The sequence below is a fragment of the Varroa destructor genome, unplaced genomic scaffold (assembly GCF_002443255.2).
Source record: "Varroa destructor unplaced genomic scaffold, Vdes_3.0 BEIS01000002.1, whole genome shotgun sequence".
NCBI lineage: Eukaryota > Metazoa > Arthropoda > Arachnida > Mesostigmata > Varroidae > Varroa > Varroa destructor.
The window spans coordinates 1,095,536-1,116,699 of record NW_019211455.1 but is presented as its reverse complement, the minus strand read 5'-3'; the positions used below and the strand labels follow the sequence as shown (position 1 = coordinate 1,116,699).

Genomic DNA, 21,164 nt, shown 5'->3' with positions numbered 1-21,164 from the left:
TTTTCGCTAGACGCCAGCTGTAAACTCTTTCAGCTGCCTCCACTGCTACTACAGCTGCTAGAGCCGTTTGTTATCGAAACTCAACAACCAACCTCTTCGACTTAAGACCCTGAGCAATGGGTGACTATGAGATGGATGATAGTGACGGAGCAGAAGCCCCAGTACGTACGCTTCGAGGAACTTGTTGATCCCCAGAGATATGCGATGATGGGAGAAGACAGAGAAGAAAGAGGACAAAACACCCCCACGTAAGGAGCCGAAAAGGGGCGCACCAAACCCCTTGGCGGCAAAATAGCCCAATTGGCCCGGTAGCGGGATGATGCGGTGACTGAACGAGCTTAGAGGGAGAATTGAACAAGAGACGCCATCAAACACTCACGCACTTACTACACTTACTGTGCCGTCATCCTTACCGACCTCAAACTGCTGCTGTTACCCGAGTGTCGTAGGGAGTCTGGAACGTACAGACGTACGTCTACGGGGCTCCCCTGCCAGTTACCCTCAGGGGTAATGCAGGAGTATAAAGGGAAAAGAAAAGGCAGAGAGGGGGGCGGCCTTCCAACGACTCAATGAACGCAATTCCACGCTCTGCCTCTGAATGGGAACAAGGCCGCAATAACGAAGCAAACGGAACGTAGGCGGAAGGCAGCAGCTGGAGTGCAGCGAGTCAACATCTTCTGCATCTCAACAAGCTTCCCGTGTGCCTGCTATGTCGGATGGATGGAGCCCAGCCCAGCCCAGCCGGTTCCAGCCCGTCGCTTGTCAGTCGTCCGCCCAGTAAGAGAGCCCAACCGTTAGTTTGGTCTCTTCTTTCTTGAACCACCTTTTCGTTGGGCCCCATTTCGCTGTTGTGATACGACTGCGGCTTCAGTCAACTCTTTCTCTATCTCTGCGGTGACACCTGACGGCTGCTCATGACAAAAGCGCCAAGTTTAAATTTATTTCGCCTCAACTTTACAGCAGGCACGTACCGCCACCGAAAAGCAGACTATGTGATCGTCTGCAGTTAGTCAGTACGTTCAAGCCATAACTTCAACATACCAGCAATCGCTACGACGACATCACCAGCTACGCAAACTACGTGTCAACGCTTGTTTTCCACAGCGGGTGAATACTTTTAAAGATTGCAAGACTTCTCTGGTTGGTCTTGAAGTAAGGGGCAGAGTTTCATCTTCGTGCAAAGTTTGAGCTGCTTCCACCAATGCTGTAGACGGGTTGTGTGAAGTTTTTCGCAGGGATCTGACAGTTGTGGACAAACGTATTTGAAGTATTTAGCAAATTTCCCTGCGACAAACCTCGCGATCATTTCTGTAGAGGAGTGCCTCACACCTAAGCGAAGAAACTGATTGAAATTGCTTATGCAAAGGCTAAAAAATAACGCTTTGATTCTGTCTAGCAGGAGCACATTCAAATCACACTTTCTTCGCCTTTTTGAAACTTCCCTTTATAGCTTGGCTCAACTTGTTACCTTTTTCCTTCTTTCCCTATTTTTTGGTCTTAATCTATTACCAGCCATCATCTCTTTTTCATTTTGAGGTTTGTGTTTATTACTGTTGTTACATGTTGAAGGATGTATTGCGATAGCCTATGGTACTGCCTAGTTACTTCTGTCTGGCCTCGACCCCCTGCGTTGCTTCCCTCCTTTTGCGCCTAGATGGAAAGATTTGTGCATCTTTCCTATCAGCAGTGCCTTTCCTAATGCATACATAAAGCAAGAGCCGCCACAACAAATGCCAATCCTACTCATCACCATCGTGCTATGGTGCTGCCCAGATCATTTCGTTCACAGTTTGGTCTATCATTTATCGCGATCTGATGTGATTTTCCCAAACCTATAGTAATAGTGAGCGCCTGAGTTGAGGCATCTGATCTGACTAGGCATCCTTCGTCATTACTTTCGGCTGTTCTTTGTGACACCCATAACCTACACCTAATTAGTGTGTTGCCTCTGCTATAGATGTAGTTAAAGCAGAGGCAGCGGCAGCGCTCATTGAGTATGGCCCTCTGGGAGTGTCCTTGCAGTCTATTTTTCTCTTTACTTTCCGTTACATTGCTTTTTTTTCCCGGTGCAGTTAGTCCGTTTCTTGAAAAGGACTGAAGTCACTTACCTCAGTTGAAATGGCGCACCGGGTAAACGCTGTTAACTGGGTTTAGCAGTCGACGTTTGAGTGGGATGTGCGTCAATGCAAAAAAAAAGCGAAATCTGTGCTGAATAGAACTTAAAAAAGAGAAAAGGTGCTAGTTACTCTAGCGGCTGTAGTAGGGGCATCGCTTGCGAAACAGCCCCATGAAAATGGTATACGCGCGCACCAATGGAGTTCACATTAGTCGACGAAACGCCTACTAATGCGACCTAACGGGTCTTACTGTCCCTAGTGTTCTTCTGCGTCTTTTGAACCAACCTAAAATCGACGACAATGTCTCTTTTAGTTGATTCTTCTCGATGGTTCATTTCAAAAAGCGCACCCGCTTGGCCGATAGTTCGGACTTCCTTAGCTTTCTGGTGTGCTCATCTATTTCGATCGCCCAACTATGCCGAAGCGTTGGCTTTCGTGAGTACCACTGTCTGACTGGGTCCGTTACCAACGTTGTCAACTCATTCCTTTCCTTACCTGTGCTCTTTTGCCGCTGCAGTTTACTGTCTATCACTGTTTCAATTTCATCCATTAGTCGTTGGTCTCGTCTAGTAAGGCACCTTTAGCGAACTGTCGACCCTCATAAACAGTCAAAAAGAGTGCAAGGAGCGAGCACAGAGACAAAAGATCGCTGAGCTCGGAGGTGGCGGTAGAGGGTTGCATTCCACCGTGGATTTAGTAACAGTAACGATGGCTGCCGTGTATAGTTTTCTGTCGGTGAAATTACTATCTGGCTGTGTGTACCTATCTTCTACAGGCTGTTCTCCTCAACTCGTTACCACTGGGAGGGTACTCGCGTACCGCTGTATCAGCTGCGGGAATGGCACCCAAACACCCAAATCCACGCCCCGCTCTGCTTTCCAATGGTCGGCACACTCATGACACGTGCCTACCGGCGGACGATCGCGCGCTAGTGCACGCTCCAATAAACATGAAGCAGCTCAGAAAATCGAGGAAGGACAAAGAGAACCCCACCACGCCGGAGAATTTGGGAAAAATAGAAGTGGGACTGGATGAGGTTTATGTTGGGGCAATCTGGAGAAAACAGCGACAACCGGCCAATAGCGATTATAGTGCTAGGACTCACACCGTTGTCCGTATCTTCAGCACCCATGTTAGAACGTATGTCTAGTTATATGTATATCTCGGTTGAAAAAGCTTCTCCATGGCGACTTCGGGAGTGAACGTGTCTCGCACCGTAAGGAGGTCGTCCATCCTCAGCTCAGCCAATACCATCCGGCAGCATGTCTGTTCGCTAGTCACTATATGCGGCTCAGAGTTCCGGCTAGTGAGCCGCCCTGGTCTCTTGTGGCAACAGCAGCAATAGTGACTGCGTCTAGCACAGGCTACAATGAGCGGCTAAAAGCTGGCGCTGGGTGTAGGGACTGGATGATGAGCCTTGCGAATTCGTTGGTGTCCGTTTTCGTTACCACGGAATTAAGCCTTCGGTGGCCGTGCCTCTAGCTCCGTGGTCCTCAGATTCCCTAGCGATTCATCGCCCGAATGATTTCCTTACAAGGCTGTGTTCGCTCTGCTCTACTCAGGTTGTCAGCAATTCTCTCCTAACCGAGAGCTAGCATTTGGTTTCCTTTGCACCTCATCTCTAGAGCATCCTGCTGCAAGATAATGGTAGAGCAAAGACAAGCTTAACTAAGTAGCAGACCGGCGTCTAGCTCCCTGCGGAAACCAAAGATGACTAAAAGAAGCCCGAGAGACCCTGTGCTAAGACGGAGAAGACGATGGCGACGAAGGAACTACGGCCGACTGGTCCCCCAGCCAACAGTAGCATCAGCGGCACTGCCGCTTTCCGCCTCCGCCGCCGAAAGGCATCCACTGAAAGACACCCCCTTCCCCCTCAAAAAACACGGCTTGAAAGACTTAACTCCAACGGACCAACGGATGAACCGGGGAAGAGCCAAAGAGAAAGAAGAGGCAAACATTGAAGGAACTGCACGATGAGGGCGTCAGCGTTAAAGAACTCTTAGTTAGAGAGGGATATGCGCACGACGCAACTGCTTCAGAGAACTTGCGCCAGCGAGGGTCGCCTAGTCGCGGCCACCACTGGCTACAATCATCATCACCGCACGACGGCAGCGGCAGCACTGGTCGCTTTCTTTTTCGGCTCCAGCGGTGGAGGCTCCAACCGGAGCGCCAGCAAACAGGCATTCACTCGTTACCCACCGCCAGTGCCTCTCTGTGTGTTGTGTAGGCTCGCTGCTCTGCGTTTGTATGTCTAGGAGTGTGCATGTATGTCTTCGTTTGTGTATGTGGGCGTGTGTGTCTGCGTGTCCGCGTCTGCGTGTGTATGTGTGTGTGTTTGTGAGTGTATGTCTGTATCTGTGTGTGGATATTAGCAGAGAGTACCACATAGAGAACCGCGCGCCAGAGGTGCAGAGCGCAGACAGCCAGCCAGTGCATCAAGGAAAATGGAGAACAGCACAGAATACAGCAGCACAGAAAGAGGAGGGTAGCTGGTGAAGGTAGGAGAGCTACTGCTGAAGCGCTGATAGAACGCGCAGCTTGCGTTCTACACTACTAGGAAGAGTATGTCTGTTGCCGCTACCGTTGATGGTGTCGTACCAACCATGAGTGAGGCAAACGCGTTTGTATGGCGTTGCTTGATAGACAGTAACCTGCAATGAGCCTGATGGGGTGCAAGAGGGGCGTCGGGGGCGCGAGAGAGGACGCCATCGCAAAACGTCCCTTTCCCACAATCTCTCAAAGTCTCTTTCTTGCAACACACAACACTTACAAACAGCGCCAACAAGAGCTTTGCTCTTACAGCCGCTATCCTCCATCTCGCAATCGATCTCCATCCTCCACGGCGTCCTCGTCCTGGTAGAGGCTAAAGCGTTGGCAGCCGCGCCAGCAGTTCAAGCCGCAGTTGCAATGGTAACAGTCACTTTAGGCTCCACTTCGTTTACTGCTGCCGTTTCTTCGGTGTCCACCGCTGCTACTGCGTGTAATGTCTGCCTGCCTGCTAACGAATGGTCAACAGCGAGCTGATAGCCAAGCAGCGAGAACTGCGAAATAAGTCGACAACGCGGGTCATCGAGCCTTCGTGCAGCGATTGTGATACTGCCGCGCCTTTGTGTGCCGCTGTGACTATCGCCAGTTCGGTTATTCGTGCGTTGAGTGTGTGGTGTCCCCCTTTTTTTTTCTAAGCTCTCCACTGGCCAGCCACCAGGCATTAAGATCAATCCGCCACCCTGTATAGTCGGGCAGCAGTGCCTCACAGGCTGCCTCGGATTGGTCCTCACTCTTCACTCGAACTCAGAGTCGGCTTCAATCCTCGGTGCTGTTCTCTGGTTAGCCTCTTTCCGGCAGCGTAGCTCCGATCCGATCGGCAGGAGCTCGCTCGTACATTTGTATTGTGCCGAATCGCCTGCCTGATGCCTACTCTACTCTGTAGTCTATACACCGAGAGAGAACTAAAATCGGCAAGAGCCTCACAAGCTAACCTTACTAGTTCACTCACCACTCATTGTTTTTCCTTTCCTTCTGAATTCGGCGCAATTGTCCAAGTCCGAAATCCGCTGCGACCGCTCTCAAGCTCAGTTCGACCCAGCGAGAAAACTAGACAGCCAGTGAGCACTCAGTAAACTTACAAACGCGCACACAAAGAAATAAAAGGAGAAAGATAACGACTTATCCAACCTCACTACCCCACGATTCCCTCAGAGAACCTCTCCCCCTTCCGACCTCGCGAAAGCGGGAGAAGTCGCCGCGGCAGCGGTCCTTAGCCAGCGGTGCGGGCCCTAGCTGCGACACAGAGGCTAAAGGCGCAGTGCGAAGCGAGCAGCTTAGAGAGACGAACGAAGCCGAGTAAATGAACGAGGCCTGGAGTCTCAAGCCTGGAGCTAGTATCAACTAGAAGAGCTAGGCTGCCTGCCCCCCTGTGACGGTAACGAAGCTTCCGAGATACCAATTACAAATTACTCTATCTCAGTTGGTTTGGTCTCAGGCTTCAACGGGTTTCGTCATATGCTGCGCAAGCAGCAAGCAACCAGCCGGCCAAGCGGGCGAGCAACAATAATGAACGATGGACCAGTAGCGAAAATGCCGTGGCTTACTTCGTTTCATTCTATGACAAAATACGAACTCTGTTGCAACGTCATAGTCGACCTCAACGCTGATTGCCCGTGTCGTTGGGAAGGTTCGCTTCGTGCTGCTTCGAATTGGGATCCGTCTGCACGTCGTAGTGCATCTTAATGATGCTTGGTGAAGCTGGCAGTGTAGCGATATTACAGGCTGTTGGATCTAGTTAGGAAGCGCTGCCGTTAAGAGTCTGGGGTGTGTGTGTGTGGGTGTGTGTGTGTGTGTCTGTGTGTGTTTTCGTGCGTCGCTGTGATTGTCAGATTTAGCGGTTGTTCCCGTGAGTACGTTAAGTACGAAGTACAAATATCCTTACCTTCTGTTGTGCTGACCATGGTGTATCTGGGTGCGCGAGACAGGTCATCTGTCCATTTTACCCCGGAAAGGCCACGGCAGCAGAAAAATGTGAGACGTAGAGTAAACGAGTGAACATTAATTAATTGTTTGACTGGGTGAATTGTATTTTGTTTGTCAATTCGTTTTACATCATTGAACTACGTACGTATATACGAGCGTATATACCTGCGTTCGGTGACGTAAAACACGATACGACGTAGATGGTGAGTCTTGACTTGGCGGAGTCGGAGACCTTGTCATGAATCAATGAGAAAATTATGTGCCCAAAGACCTGGATCACTTTAATCATGCCCGGATTAGTTGGAGAGGATAACGACACCCCATGCTTGTCAGTGTTCCCAAAATCTCTAGTCAAAACGGATGTCATACGTGCTATGCCGTAAGCAAAATCGATTGGGACGAAATTGTCGCTCTAATATGGATATGGTTAAACCTAACGAGTTTCTACCAATGTTCAATGTCGCCTGCCAGAATATGCCTGCCTGCCTACTTGAGCCTGTGTTGTAAATCGCGTGGGTCCGCGTGTACGGTGTGTCGTATGTCCCACCAATGACATACCTTATGTTCAGGTTTTTTCACCTTCTGAAACGTTTTTACGACCTTTTTGAAAAACTAAACTCATTTGTCAACGGGCTAGGTATTTCATTATTTGATCAATTCGCACACGTACATAATGGTTGTAACTGGCGATGTATAAGAAGGTATACTAATTGTTCGATTCTAGAGACCCACAATTTAGTTTGTTTACTTTTTTTTTTACCGCTAGAACATTAAAGTATGTCTCTTCTTCGTAAATGATTTTAAAATGTTTAACATACTTCTGATAAAATCATATCCATACATTTCATCGATATCCGCCGCCGTAGATACTCGAAAATCTGACCGACCCCCCCGAATCGCGAGTGCAGTACCTTGACATGAGGCTGACTTCGTTACATTATATTACCTTTGTACAGATTTGCTGGTTATTTAAACATCGATTAGTATGCTTATCTTATCTGAAATAAGCACGAGAGAGTTTTGATGATACAATATGATATGCTAAACTAGTATCTCGTTCACGCTTCTTTGAACCGCTGATTCCAACAACTACAGTGCCGAATATGTACTTGTAATTTATTTACCATCTCCCTTGAAAAACGACACAAACTATACGGAATCAGTCTATAATGTGTTGAAGAAAATAACTGCTACTTACACAGTTACGGCCTAGCGATCAAAGTACGAAATGCAGCCCAACAATCGCACGAACCCGAAGTGCTTTCCCTACAGTTTATCGCCGGTAGCTCACACGGGGTTGTACGATCTAGCGACTCAACTTATAGCAGCACCCGCTGAGCTTTTGTGTACGTTACTGTGTATGTCTACGTGTATGCGCGCGTGGTTGTGTGTTTGTGAGTCCACCCTTATCAGAGATCAAAACAGACGGGCGATAGGGAAATGTAAGGAATGGTGAACCGGGCAAAGGATCAAGATAAAGAGAAAACAGACGAAAAGATCTAAGAAAACTATCTCGCCAGAAGCTACTAAGAAAACGAGAGCTTTCTTAACTCAGTTCGTCTCGTAAAGAGGGCGAGTCAGAATGGGGAATAGCAACATGGAAGTAGTCCTCACTCCGCGTGGTGAGGTCGGTACAGCCGCGGTCAGCTAGCCGAAAGCACCGCTGCCTTTAGATAGCAACCTCTGCCTATTGTAGCTGAGGTACTAACTAGGTAATAAGGTAGCTACCTAGCCGCCGATCATTGAGGATATGGAACGTGCAGAGCGGTTATGTGTAGACAACACAGGGCAAAGACTCCCTGGTACAACAGTTTCTCATACTACTTCTGTTACTACAGTCGCCACTGCCGGCAAGATGCCGATGAACTGCACTATACAAATTCCCCCTGTCGATGTCTCCTTCTCCCACCGCCATTGCCAAGGGAGTCTCGTAGAAACCGTAGTAGCAGAGGCCTCCGAAGGAGCAAAGCGGGGTCCAAGCCTGGCGCCAGTAGCAGCAGCAGTACTGTTCCTTGGGGTATGTCCGATGATGCATTAAGCTCAATTGGCATCCATGATTCATACGCTGTTGCCTCCCAGTTTGGCCAAAGAAACGAAGGCATCACGAGAATCAGCGAGAAAGCTAGAGAAAGGAGGAGAGAGGAGAAAAGAGTTCGCTTCACTGCCTACCTGCTACTACCACCCTCGACTACTCTTCCCCACAGGCCACGGTCTTAGCCCCGATAGCGTTCCCATGTCTGTTCTGTCGCTCCTTCGCTCGTTTGTTCGTTGAGAGATGGTAGTCGGTGCCACCGTGCTTTCCCCTTGGACAATGGCAACACCCGCTCCCCTCTATTCCTGACCTATTCCCATCCTAACTCCTCGCTTTTACCCAACAGGGGGTTTCTGACTCTCTAGTTCTTCGCATTTTCTCTTGTTTGCTCTAATTCCTCTCTATCTGCTTGTTGGCTGGCTGCTACCACGCCAAATCCTCTCTCCCGAGGAGCGCTCAGTGCAAAACAGAAGCAGAGAGTTGAAGCCAAGAGCGCTGCTCCGTGCACTCCGCCCCTCTCCACCCTTACAGGGCACACCAGCCGAGCAGCTACGGCGAGAGTCCAGATGATCGATGTTGCCAGGGAGTACAGCGCAACGATACCGACGATGAGGGCGGCCGCCACAGCGGCATTGACGAGTGCTACAGGCAGCAGCTCACGACTCTGCCGCAACGAGAACAAGCAGCGAGAACGGGCCTGGCTCGGTGTCCATGCCTGTTTTATCCCACGCCAGGAAGCCATCTCTTTTTTCAGAGCTTGCCGGATGTCAGCTTGTCCGCCTAGGCGACTGGTAGGCAAGCTTGCCTTTTATGTATGAACTAAACACGATGTTGAGGAACGACAACGCGGACAGAGGGCGGATGGACGATCAAGTAATCAAGAATACGAAGAGGACGAAGAGGGCAAAGCGGGAGCCGAGGTAGGCAGGCGAAAGTGGTATATGGGTGAGCCTATTGCTGTTGCCGTCGACGCTGCCAGCAATGCGATTGGAGCTGAACAGTAACGAGCCAACAAATGTCAGTGGGTGCCGGTACACGACGATTTCAGCATTCGCACACAAGGCCAGCAGCAGAGTAATAAGGCAAAACCTAGATCGCTTGCAAAAGAGAAATTAGCCGCATCTTTATGGACCAAGATTACAAGTAAGAATGTAAAACTGTCGACTTACTATAATGACGCACTAGGGAGATTAAACGAGCTAGAAGAAGAAAAGGTAAAAGCTATTCTTTACTGTAGGCACGCAAGAAGCCAAGAGCTTTGGCTTACGACTGAGATCTGATTGTCGCTTGTACAAGGGGCGCAACTTATGTTCCTATTTCTCTAGCAGACGTCTAGCCATACACGTAGCTGCATAATGGATCAGCCGATGCATAATCGCATGCACAACTCGGACAAGTTCGGATAGACGCAGGTTTATGGGCATATTTTTAGCCGGATGCCTAGGACAGTCTACTGAATGTGTCACACTTACAGGGAAGCAAATTTCTTATATACGTGTATTATTACGTACACTAGCATAAAACTGACATCGCATCTGATGCTTGTATTGCGCAAGTCGCTGCTTTCGTCCTGTCGACACGCTACTGCATCACTGAGATAGCTAACAACAATAGAAATTGAGCTGGGCTGGTGATCCCCCTTTACTGCGGGTTTTCAACGATCGTTCAAGCTGCGATTGGAGAGCGGCCTCTTGTATTCGAGTGAGGCCTGTTGTGTCTGTCCGAATCTGTACCTCGTCCTGCAGAAAGAGACAAAGTCCGGGGCCGATGACATCGATGCAGACAGGAGGACGCGGACCCACTGAAAGGACGAGAGCCAATGAGCAAACGACAACATAGCAGAGGGGGAGAGAAATTGCAAATGTGACGATTTTCAAAGCAATCTGAACCTCGCTTCGGAATCAGCACAGAAGCAGCCAACCCATGAAAGTAAGTGAGACGACTGCCGCTGCAGCTGCCGCTTCCTCCGTGTTCCAAGTGAAGCAGGCGACCCGGAGGTTTGAAAGTAGAATGGCACCACCGGATACTCTCGCAGATGGCAGATAGCTGATTATGGCGCTCCAAGCATTGTGGGCAGCAGTGAACGGACTGAGAATGAGGGGGATCCGCAAGAAATGTACAGAAAGATAGAAGCAGCAATAAGGGTGCGGGAGCTAAAGCTAAACAGAACGCTCCACAGTGACGGTATTCATGGCGAACAGACGAACGACATCGGACTATTGAAACCTCTCTGATTCAAACAGGAAACTCATAAGGTAAAGCCATTATGTGCCGGCCAGCTACCGGAGAGTGAGGATATATAAAAACGATCTATTGGACCTACTTACATAGACATAGAAAGTCGTTTCGCCAAATCTGGCGCCAAAATGTTCAGTGGTTTCTTAACATGTTGACTATCGTGAGATCCTCACAGCTGTGTGAACTGCCTCATTGCGTCGTTGATAAATCATCCAGCCCCTTCATGGATAACATATCCAGATCAAACAAACGCACATTAGTTGTTCTAACGACATTTCTACAGAAAACTGGTCTGATTTTGTTGAAATATTGGACAGGGCAATTTACCCTTTTTCCCTACATGTCTCAATCTGCTACCCAGAAATACTGCTTCCAACTGCATAGCCACCATCATCGTATTTCAGGTGTAAGCTAATAGCAGCCTAAACGGTTACTGGATTTCTGCGGATTATAGCGGTTGCACAAGCTTCCGTCAAAGGGAAACGAGTCTCCTGAAGCATCTCAGCGGGATCACCGTTGGGTCGTTGTCCCGTTGCAGGATTATGAATCTAGTTGAACTAGCGTAACAATGAGTGTCGTATAATCTCTGTTTACTCTGTCCAACACAGCTATCCGTTTTATTTAGGACAGATGGCAAATGACAAAAAAGGTAGTGCCTACCACTCAGATACGATACCCAATGGTGGACGTTATCCGTAAATGGCGACAAGGTGAAATACAGTGTACTAGAGTGTGTGTATGTGTGTGTGTTCGCGTGTGTTTCCTCTTGCCTTATCAATTAACAATTTTCGTCTTTTCCGTGCTGGTGGCGGTAGTAACAGAAGCTGGCTTCACTGACCCTGCAATCTAAAATGTCTTCAGCTGCGCAAGAAGCCAGAATAGAACGGCAGTATTCGTCAGTTGTTGCAGACGGGTCAAGGCAGGACAGGAGAAGACCGCCACAGCGTGTCAGAGCTCTTCCTCGTTGATGTGACAAGAAATGTTTTCTTAAGTTGGATAATGCCCTTTTTAGTAAGGTTTCCGGCTCAGAGTACTGCTTAAGGTAAACTAACTAACCGACCAGGAAATCCACTGCTGTGAGCCGAGTGCGGCGAACCCTTATTTGCCAAAGTGAAGACAGCCATTGCTCCAGCATCAACAAGAACAACAAGAAGTTTCTTGGTGGTTCGTCACTTCGTTTGCTTGTTAATATTTCCTGACGAATGCAATATTTCCGAGGAATGAAATAATGACATCGATTTCAGTACCGACAATATCGTCGTGCTGCTGACTATTCTGCTCTAGCGGATTAAAGGTCCTATTGTTTTGTAGTAGGACACAGTCGCCGGCCGGCTGATGTAATAGTACATGACGCGATGGACGGAACCGAACAATAGGTTCAATTCTAGGTAACAGCGGGGGTGGTGCAAGTGGGGTGCAACTGGAGAATTACGGCAAGGTAGGAACTAGAGATTGGACAAAACGATGGATTTTACACTGATAGGGTTCCGCTCTTCTACCGACAGGGATTGTCCCGGAGTCGGTAAAGCAAAAAGTTTCAACGACAAAAATAGCGACCCGTGCGGTGAGTATAATCCAACCTCCCGAAGCTTCTATTCTACCCAAGCTCTACCTGGTTACGAACCTACCACCAAGTGTCAGTTTTCAGTGGTCGGCCATTGTTGAACGCTATTATCCCTCTCCCTCGCCACTAGCAGCAGCCTTTTCCGTAGCAGCGCGTCAACTTACGTTACGTTGGGTTTGTCTACGATGCCGCTGGCTTTGCTGTTACGATTGTTGCAGGTCTCTACTGGTTCTTTCGTTGTCGTTCCCAACAGATCCCCACACCGCCCCTCTCACACCCCAAAATCATCCTACGCTGTTTTCCGCGAATGCTTCTCTCATTTCAATTGCAGACGCACTCATACACACATACATTACATATACCAACAGAGAGTCTCTCACAAGAGCCACAGCAACTGCGGCTCTGGCCTCCGCCACGAATGAAGTACACAAAAACGTCGAGTACACCGATTCGACGGTCCGACAAACCGAGAAAGCAAAAACGCCCATGAACGCTTGAACATCGCCTAGGAACCGTACGGCGGTCTCGGCCCTTTTCGTATTACTGTCAGAATATAGGAAGGTCGGTCGCATGCAGACAAGCACAGCACCTCTCTAGTGAATAGGGCTTGGGCGCATCGGGGAACAACGCGAGATAAAACGGGTCAGAGTAAAGACGACTTGTGGGCCGCAATCTCGAATTGTAGAGCTGCTGTTGTTATTGCCGTTGAAGCAGTTGCCCACCAGCCTGTCAGCACCGGTATGCCTGATACTTACAGTCGCTTTGGAGAAACAGCAGCTGGTGGATACAAGCGTGCGTGCTGTACTGTTTAGTGGCGGTTTGTCCGCTGCTGCCATCTACAGTCTGGACAGGTAAGCAAGCTTATACTATGCAACAAGCGATGTTGGACGTGCGAAGGTGGTTAGGTGGCCGTCATGATTTCAAAAGCCCCGTCCTCCGCTTCCCCGAGGGAAACACACTTACAAGCCCCCTCTGGGTACGTGCATCTGGCTGCATGATGTGTACGTCCGCCGTCCGTATTTGCTTTTCCGTGAGGTTCTATCTGTTTCCCTATACACTTTGTGTGTTGTGTGTATTTGCATATATTGTTTGTTGTTTCGAGGGAGGTAGAGAAGCAAGGGGTAACCTTGCCATTCGTATGGATGTGGACAACAACGAAAGGTGCGCTGTGAGCACTCGGGTGGAAATGCAAGAATTCGATGCGGCCGCAATGCACTGTTACGGCGAAGGAGATATGTCTCGAGTTTTTGTGATGCAAGACGTGTATGTACAGGACCCTGACGCAGAGAGCGAGAGAAAAAAATTGCCTAGGACTCAGCAACTGTTTCGACGCCGTCCGGCCCAGTGAGTCGAGAGCAGTAGCATGTAACTGCACACCGGAAGAACGATGAACGCACTGTCGAAAGAGAACAAAGCGTGGCTTTCTCCGGTATAACTCCAGTAACTAACTGACTGATCCAAATAAGGACGTAACACTGGTACGTTTAACCTTGTCGTTCCTTATGTCTATATACACATAGAATTACTGGTCCAGCAACTTGAATAACGCTTCCATGTGTAGATCACGAGAAAAGTATACGTGTGTCCATGCATGAGGATAGTTGCATGTGTATAGGCATATTTCTGTAAGCGAACATACCGTAGGAAGCTTGCCGCATGGTTCAGCAATTCGCCAGACATAGCAGCAGCGGCAGCACAAACTTATTTTTTTAGCAGTTAATCAGCAAGCCGGAAAATGGCCGAATCTACTTAAAGAAGACAGTAACTCAAAACAACCCCAGATCCGACTTCATCGCGCCAGTCCTTTAACAGCCTGAGAGCTGATAGCCTCTCGGCGTGCACTGGGTGTCCTTATGTATAATCAAATGCAAAATAAGGCACGCGGTGAATGCCAAGAGCAACTATTACTCAATTATATGCGGGGAACTAGCCCAAAATAAATGTCTTGGGACTCGTTCGTTCGACGGGGTAGATTCGAGCGCAACAATAAAGTAATTAATAGTGGCCGCAGCATAATTATTCCGTAATTCGGAAAGCCTACAGTGTTTCCAGGGTAAGTATAATTGCTATAATGTATTGTGCATGTAGACACACATCGAGTAGGCTTTAAGTTCCGAAAATTGTACACCAAAAATATACAAAAATGAAAGAACAACAAAAAGTTGTGGGTAGTTGCAGAGTTAGAAAGGGGAAAAGCTATTTCTAGAGACTAAATAATTGAAAATTTATTTTTGACTTCAACATAAGCTCATCTCTTCGTGTACGGTTCGTTAATTATCATTTATCCTTCGATGGTAAAAACATCCTATTTCGGCTGACTAAGGCGATCATTCGTCTCTCCGTAATTACCATTTTAGGATAATATGATTTTAGCAATTACTTCCGCTATTGCCACATACGGAAATTGCTAGCAAAATAAAAATATCGCATACAGCGTCCTGCTTGAAGATCAGCCACATATTACAGTTATCTTCCGGTTATATTCGGCATCAGTCTTATATATCTCACTCACTCCAATCGAAAGATTCTCTTTTACTAGCTAGTGCACTCAAGTAGTCGGTAGCTACAAAAGTTCACAACAACCACGAAACGATATCGAGGTTTTCGTTACACGTTACAAAGAAGCTTATGCAGTTAGTTGTTGTGCAAGCTCGACGATACAAACGCATGTAGTACGTAACCTTCTCTCAGCATGGTCCTCTCAGGGTCTTCTCAGCATGGGTCCCATTCTTCCACGATGTATTCCAGTATTCCACGATGATAAGGGTGGCAGGGTCAGTGATAATGGTCAGGTCCTCTTGTGTTCTCTAAAGGAGTATGATAGGTGAGGGAGGTGTTCTGGCTTTCTTCGTCTGACTCTCATTTCTTAAAAAGAAGCAGGAGAAAGACAATCCTGTGTGGAAACCAAGGATGATTGTGCGTGAGTGCAGGGGCGATCAGGGGGCTTTTTTCTGTTGCTGCTATGTTAGAAAGAAGAGAAAAAGCAAATAAAGAAGTATGATCTGCCACCTCGTCGTCCCGTAACGCGCTCTTGTTTTACAGTGTTCGACCGACAGTCCCATAGCCACACAAAGTCCCTGGTGATCCTGAGGATCCCTAGACCAACTCACCGCTGCCAAATAGAATCCTATGGATATCCGGAGCACTTCTACGCTTTGTATTTCCACAAGGACAGCATCAGCGGCGGCCGTTATTGGCGCAGCCTGCCAATAGCTGTTTCCTAGCCGCTGTCCACATAGCAGTAATCAGACAACTAGCAGCAGAGAACCGGCGTTAGTCTCGGCCATCAGAAAACATACAGACAGCCTGCGACACAGACCGGCGAAGCGGAGCCAAAACGCAGACACCTCGCCATCAGCAGCGCTACCAGCAGTTTTACAGTGCCAGTGTCACAACAGTAGCAGCAGCAATCACGCCATCATCACCAGCAGGATCTGACACAGACAAGAAAATAATATGGGATGGAATACAGAGCGATGGTGGCTCCATTGGTAAAGAGAGACCGAATGCGGCTGGAAGTAACTCAAAGGAGACGATGGCGGCTGCCTCTGTGTTCCCTAAAGGAGGCCACTTGGAGAACATAGGGATTAGGTCGCAGCGAGATGAGATGCCGTGTAGCATGGCAGGAAAGCCATAAACTATACTGGGGCGGTGGTCACTCGTTGAAAAAGGGGTAGCAGACGGCAAAGTGTTTGCGACTCCAGAGGAAATCGGTTGCTAAATTCAGCGGGTGATACAAGGTTCGTATACCAGCAGCCGTCTGTATGGCAGTTAACTCGTCGTCTACACTCTTGCTTGCCTGCCTGTTATTCTCGTGGTATCCATATCCCTGAACCTATTCCTTCTTGATTCGTGAATCCTCGATCCTACGCGTACTGTCGCAATTACGACGACCGTGGGAGCATCCAGCAACGAACAACGGGCGCTCCCTTGCTCCAGACGGCTACTCCGTTGCTGCCCCAGGCACTGCCCGAAAGCGTATAGGCACATACACACCTAGGTGCACATAGACTCCATCTCAAAGTAGAACTCATTCTCCATCCCATGCCTATTATTTATTGATCATTAGGCAACATTAACAAACTCCATTGACGCGCCTTAATTGCCTCGTCGAATAGCATTCCGAGAAGCGGAGATCCCTCAGGATTAATCGAGCCTCACATCGAGATCTCACAAATGGAAGAGACGACTGCGTCCCGGGGCTTTCAGAATGAGGCAAGTATGCGCGTAAAAGTGAGAGTGAGCTCAAGAATCGTGAGTTGAGTATGTGCAGTCTACTTGTGAGAACGAAACAACCAAGATGGGCTGCTAAGTCTTGAAGTAAGTGGATGTGGGCTTTAGCACCCTTAAAATAGGGGTTGAGATACAAACCCGCTGCGGGCCGGAAAATACATAGGCCAATGCTAAGTCTCGTCAGCTTTTTGGATCACGATGGTTTAACAAAGTTTCGGTTGCATTGTCTAGTAGTGCATCGTTGTGGGGGCACGCTTACTGAAGCTTCTGCTGAGCTCCCGAGCAACATAGAACCGTCCGGATAATTGACTGCTGCCACCACGTGAGAGGTGGCGTGAACAGTAGGAGCATACAGGCAGTGGCTGTGAGAAAAAAGCGGGGTGCCATGGAAAAAGAGCGCGTAAGCACGATAGGTATGGTGACGATTTTGGTCTGCTGAAATGTTTAAGTAAAGGGGATCCTCTTAGAGTAGCTGTTGTACAATATGAACTACGCAGCTAGGTCAAAGCTAGACCTGGGACAAGGCTAACCGGCTGGCAATTTAGTAACGCTCCATTGGTCACTAAAAAGACTTGCGGGATCTATATAAGACCAGATAGCTCAATCAAGTGATAGATGTTGCTACCACCTGTTGGCAATGGGGTACAATAGTGAAAAGAGAAATGGCTAAGATAAAGGGGGTCGACCATATCGCATGAGGGGAGGGCTAATAAACTGGATAATCCTACACTTGTTTCCACAAGACCTTCTTTTCTGCCAAAGCGCCAATGCTGTTGCAAACTCGGGGAGCGTTTTGGTGTAAAAATGCAACGCTTGTTGGTCACCTTAGATCTCTAAAATTCAGCGCCATTTATCGTTATTTTGAGTACAAGTAAATGCTTATACACGCAAATATAGGCTTCACTATTATATATATATAATAGAATGACTTTCTACTCTGCAACGGACCTAGTGTTGCGTACGCAGTTGTCAGCGCACGTTTAAGCCTCTTATATCTAAAATACAACAAAGGGTACAGGACAGACAATAATGGCAACGTCAGCGTCTCCAACAGCGAAATAAAGCGAAGAAAAAAGAGACGAAGCTTTTTCGTCGTAGCACTTTTGGCCCCTGTGGCAATGCTACAGTGACCCTGGCTGGCCGGCTGGCTGGCGGTGGGTGCTGCTGATCAAAGCTGTCTGAAACATTTTCGGCTCGTTCGTTAGCGACATCATCGCGGTGGCAGTCACACCCGTCAGTGCTGTGGTCAAGATCCACTTTGATCACTATCGCTCGTCAGATGATATCCGGTTAAGTATTCCGATTTTCAGGGGGCGAACCTTCAACGTTGAGTTGACGAGCGGTTGCCAGCCACTCGTTATAGCTTCCCTTATGGATATTATTATGCTGGAAATAACATTTGCTAGCTCTTTTTCAAGTATTAGTGGCTCACTGGGGTTCAGCGAGTAAGGTAAGGGAAAACCGCAAGGGCGCCGGCTGCGTGCACTTTTTCTCTACTCACAACCGAACGCAAGAGCTGAGTTATCGCTATCGCAGAGTTGAGTACGGGGCGCGCCCTCGAAACCGCAAATTCAACAGAGGCACAACGGCTAACGGAAAGAACACAAAGCGGACCGTTGCCGCTCTGGCTGCTGCTACTGCCGCAACGGATATTCGGATAGGGAGACCCTGAGAGTGTCATCCATAATTTATATGCCTATTTGTTACCTTAATAAACAACGAAGCCAGTTAATCGCTAGATTAGCCATCTGTATTCATCTTTTTTGCGTTTCTTTATTATAAATTATTTAAAATTACAGAAAGGAAACTGCATTTTAGTGACGTATCAGCGAAGCGAAGGGAAGGGAAGGCTGAGGACATAGCTGGTAGTCGAAGGAAGAAGAAGAGATCGTAAATTCTCAGATCTATTGTTAGTTATGTTCTAATCACCAGAGTCTGCAGAATATTATGAAAAGAACTAGTACGACATACTGAGTTGAAATTAGCTTCTCGATGTATTCTTAATAATCCTAATATATTGGATTTGTAAATATTTTCTAAAAAAAAAATATCTACCCTTCCCCAATAAAATACCGAACCTGCAACGCGTGTTTTTGTGTGCATGTGTTTGAATGTACATGTAGCCATATTTCTCTATTCCAGAAAAAGGGAGTCTTTCTATTCCACTAGAACGAGTTGCATTTTCCCTATACTGCTTTCTATCCAGGCCCGTCTCTTTTGGCACTAACAGATTCCCGTCCCTAGTTCCCAGCCAGGCAGTGTTAGAAGGTATCTGTGCCAATCTACCTGGTAAAAGCTTAGCCAACCGCCCGAGGGCAGTACATACGGTGTAGTCTAATGTATGTATCAGCTGAATCGCTGAACTTCCGTTAATCAATCAAGTGAGTCAGTGACCATGGCGATCGTTACCTTTTAGAGGCCGACAGGCCTATTTACAGGCATATTTGGAAATTACATTATTTTATTATATAAATCGTGTGCGGGCTCTCCCTGTTTCTCTTGTTTTTGGCTTTTTGTAATTTTACTTTGTTCTCGCCTCGTCGACCTACATTTTGGCTAGCTTCGGAGTCATCTGGCGTTCCTGTATTCTATACCACTCTATCACGACGTACTCTGGTGTATCTTCGGGTTGTTGCTGGGGTCATACTGAACCCTCACGAAGTACGCCATGGTACTTGGCGTAGTCTCCAGCACCGTAACCTTTCCATTTTCCTGTTTGTATACGCAAACGCAACTGTGGCTGAACTGACTTCTGCTACTCTGACTGATTTAGCATGGTCTTAGCATATCTAAATCGTGCTGTTGTTACTGTCGCGCTTGGCTGTTTAACGATCTCTAAGCCAACCAAAAAGCCCTTCCCAATAACAGGACATTTAGGACAGATGGGGACCGATCTCAGTCGCTTGTTGCCCTGCTAGTAGGTACATAATAATAGCTGAGCCAATGGCCGCGGTGCTATAAGTCAGTCCACTGTGCTTCAGTTTCAATTGCAGGTGTCATTATTGTCGCTGAATGATGGCAGCACTAGCAACAGAAGTAGCCGCAGTTGTCGCGCCAGCCAACTCAGCTACAACTCTGTTTGTCCATCACAGTCTCTCTTTTAGCCTTCCTATAGGTGACCGCGTGCTGCTGTTGCATGATACGTTGCCGCTGGGAGCTCACTGCTGTTGTTGGAATTGTTGCGACGACGTCTTTTATATAGACGCTTTGGTGTTGCCCCTGCTACTGTCATAATGCGGTACGCTACTTAAGCGGATTGCACACGATAGACCACCGAAACACTAGATGGCAGCCGCATTTACGGTGGTGATGGCGACGATGGGATCTCAACTGGTCAAACTAACTACAGCTTCATACTGAATGCCGTCAAACACTTCACTCACGGGATTGTCGTACTTGAAGGTATCACTTTCATTTTCACCTTGACGTTTTCGTCCCATCGGTGACGGCTGTCATCGGCGTCCTTGAGCCAGCATCGGGATGCTGGCTCAACGACGTAATCGAAGATCGCTGCCGCGATTTGCTGTTCTTGGCCGGCAGCGTTCAGTGTGACAATACGCTTAAATGCCCTGTTCTTTGCCATGTTTATCCTATTCTAGGTCCTTTTTCGCACCATACTCATCACTATCATAGCTTCCACGATCATTGACACCGTGCCGGGCACTTTGGTGACGGTCACGTTCGTCGCTGGCATCGCCGTTGTTGTCTACTTAAAACTCGGCGTTTTTGCTACTGGCACCGTTGCCTCTGCCACTGTTGACTGCTGCCTAATGCTTCCACTGTTGCTGCTGTTAGTAACAACTTCTTGTGCGAAGATCGGAGCGTAGGGGCAGACAACAAATCCATGCTGCGGCCTGCGTCTGATCTAAGAACTGCTACGATTTGCTACTACGGTTGGAAATATTAGCTGAAATAGAGACTCCTTTCATCGCGCCATCTGCAACAGTGATAAAGGCAAATGCTTTGGCGCTGCTGTCAGGAGTTTGGCCTGAAATCGTGATCTGGATTATTACGGTAATGTGGTTGTCGTGCTTGAATCTGCTAAATGTGCCAACCATTGTGCTTATGGCAAGTCGCTAGCCACTGTGGTCGCCGTAATGTATGGCACTTTACTGACGCATCCATTCGCCGGCACCGCTGCTGCCCTCTGCTCGGCTTTTGTTGCCGCTGCTTGACGACCCGTTAGAGCCTCCACAGGTTTAGAGTGGCTCCCAACACTAGTCATCCTTTCCGGTGACTGTCCGCACCTACTTATCTTCGTCGTCATCTATTCTAACCTGCAACCTGAATTCTTCCATACATGCTTCTCCGGCTCGCGGTTGCCGGTGCCGCCGGTGGACCCGTTTCTTACAACTGTTTTCCACCCTCAATCCAAACATGACTATTTAATAAAACCACCGCCGCCGCTAACGCTGATGCTGCTGTATACGTTTCCACAGCCGTAACTACTATTACAATGTCTGGTATCGTTATTGTTGTTGATGCTACTTCACAGCTAATTCACCCATGA

General features: G+C 48.1%; 1 protein-coding gene across 1 annotated transcript in view; it reads left to right on the top strand.

The window, feature by feature from the left end:
• The window catches only part of LOC111244428 (uncharacterized), a 54,117-nt gene that overhangs the window by 17,558 nt on the left and 15,395 nt on the right, over positions 1 to 21,164 (top strand). The window lies entirely within an intron of this gene.